The following is a 2,665-nucleotide window of genomic DNA, read 5'->3' as shown; positions in this document are numbered from 1 at the left end:
ATTTTACAATGCTGATGTTATAGTTAGTACAAGGCATCACATTCTGATTTGTTACCAGTGACTAGTGCAGATGAAAGTCATATGGAAACCAAAGATTGTTGGGTTTAAACAGTGTTTTATTTTTCCAGCTGCTATAAGTTTCATACACTGGGTTGAATTTATACCAGGAATTTATTGGCTCAGAAGGCTAGTATGCTTGCTTCCTCATGGTTTGGTCTTCTTGCTGGCTGGCAAACTTTGGTTTTCCTTGGCTTTTCTATCAAATGGCAATTAACTTGGAAATGCCTTGTCATTTCTCCTCTGAGTTCTGTTATCACCCAGTTTCTGGCTGCTCCCCATTGCTTTTATCTCTATCCAACTTTCTCTCTGCTTATAAATTATTCCAATAATCCATATTGAAACCCAAACATATTCAGTTTGACCACATCTTAACTGAAGTAACATCTTAAAGTTATCTTTTTATAACTGGTTTATACCCACCAGAATATGGAGCAATACCAAAAACATAACAAAACTACCCACAATTTCTTATCCCAGCATTATTCATAGAACTTATCAAAACACACCTAGTATACTATATCCATTATTCTTTCACATATTATTAGAAAGTGTAAAATACACCCTTTGAACACATATTATTAGAAGGTGTATAATACATCCCTCTGAATTAACCTAATAATACCAGCAAACAAAATGTGTATTTCTACTCACAGGAATTCTTAGATTTTTGTATAGAACATCAAGTGGTACAAGGAGGAATGAAAATGCTGGATGTAAGGATGGCAATGTATCTTCATATTTTCTTGTAAGATAATGGTTAATGTTCCCATCATTTTGTGAGTATATATGGCATAGATCTCTTCCCTCAGGTGCTAGATTTTACATACAAAATAAATGGAATTCAGCCCCTGTCTTTCTATTTTTCTTGTTCTAAAGTATTAAATTATGAAGGATTGCCAGGCATCCAGATTAAATTATGCTGTAAATTCAAACAATTTAATGAAATGGTGAGCCTTAGAGAGGATGAACACACTGATATTTATATTTAATGGATACTTAACATGTACATATATTATCTGATTAATCCTAAATTGATGAATGTCAGTTAAACTAAGTAGGATTAAAAATGAAGAAACAAAGGACTTGAAAGTGAAAAAACATATGTCCTACCCATAGCTGTGGTCCTGCAACCCCAAAAGACCTGACAAAGGAACAATGCTCAGATATGAGACTTGAGAAAATAAAACATGAGAGACATGAAAATTTGAAAAATCTGGGACCAAAGGGGCATAATTTAATTTCCAGATATTTGGTTTTTAAGTCTTTCTTAATCCCAAAACCAAAAACTAAAGCACAGTTATTGAGAATAGGGTGTTCTCCTGAGAATCCACCCCAGGGTCCTCTTGATGTCCCTGTTCCTCAGGCTGTAGATGAAGGGGTTCAGCATGGGGGTGACCAGCATATACATGACTGAGGCCATCATAACCTTCCTGGGTGAATGTGAGTAATCTAAACTCAGATACACTCCCATCCCTGTCCCATGAAATAGGCAAACAACTGCCAGGTGAGAGCCACAGGTGGAAAAGGCTTTATACTTCCCACCTGAAGATGGAATTTTCAGAATTGTGGAAACAATTTGTGTATAAGAGAAAATGATCAGTGAGACAGGTATTCCACCAAAGATGGCAACAATAAAATATACTAATATGTTACTGGAGAAGGGGTCATAACAGGCAAGTTTAAGAAGTTGAGAAGGATCACAGAAGAAATGAGGGACTTCTACACCTGAACAGAATATTAGCTGTGACACCATTAAGCAGTGTAGCTGGGAGTCCAAAAGGCTGAAGACAAAAGACAGCAGAACCAGCAGCCACACAGCCGGGGATTCATGATAGCTGGATAGTGGAGGGGTAACAGATTGCCACAAACCTGTCAGAAGCCATCACAGTCAGAATCAGACTGTCAAAACAACCAAAAAGAATAAACAAGGACATCTGAATCAGGCAGCCTGTATAGGAAATGACTCCTCGGTGAGTGTGAATATCCATAAGCATCTTTGGGACTGTGGTAGATGTGAAACCGATGTCAGCCAAGGACAGGTTGAAGAGGAAGAAGTACATTGGAGTGTGGAGGTGGGAGTCAGAGCTGATGGTCAGCATGATGAGTAGGTTCCCCAGGACAGTGACCAGATACATGGTCAAAAAAAGCCCAAATAGGAGGGGTTGTAGTTTTGGATCAGCTGAGAGCCATAATGGGTGGAATTCGGAGACACTAGTTAGATTCTGTGATTCCATGAAGCAGATTGATATTTGGAAAAGAAAATAGGTTTGTTATAGGCAAATAGAATATAGACACCCATCACTGCATCTGTATTTCAGATACAAGTAATTCATATAAAAGTATTCACCCTCAAGGAACATGCACCCTGGTGCCTTAGCAATTCTTTTCGGTTGTTATCTGCCCATTCTTTTTAGAATGTTTTTCATTAGTTTATTTGCATTTCACCTGTTATTCTGTACACTCACTATAGAGATACTTGGAGCAAGGACACAGAGCTGAAAAAACAGCCATGAATGCAGTTAAATGTGTGTTTCCTCCACTGAAGAAACATAAGGGATAAGAAATATTCTTCTGCTTTAAGAAAATGTTCTAATTAAAGGACATA

General features: G+C 37.6%; 1 pseudogene; it reads right to left on the bottom strand.

Moving 5' to 3' along the window:
* Positions 1–1,357: 1,357 nt before the first annotated feature.
* On the bottom strand, positions 1,358–2,294 carry LOC119525556 (annotated as a pseudogene).
* Between the last annotated feature and the right edge of the window lie 371 nt (positions 2,295–2,665).

The sequence above is a fragment of the Choloepus didactylus genome (genome assembly GCF_015220235.1).
Source record: "Choloepus didactylus isolate mChoDid1 chromosome 25 unlocalized genomic scaffold, mChoDid1.pri SUPER_25_unloc2, whole genome shotgun sequence".
In the NCBI taxonomy this organism is placed as follows: domain Eukaryota; kingdom Metazoa; phylum Chordata; class Mammalia; order Pilosa; family Megalonychidae; genus Choloepus; species Choloepus didactylus.
Note: the sequence above shows the minus strand (reverse complement) of the source record. Positions and strands in the feature narration are given on the sequence as shown.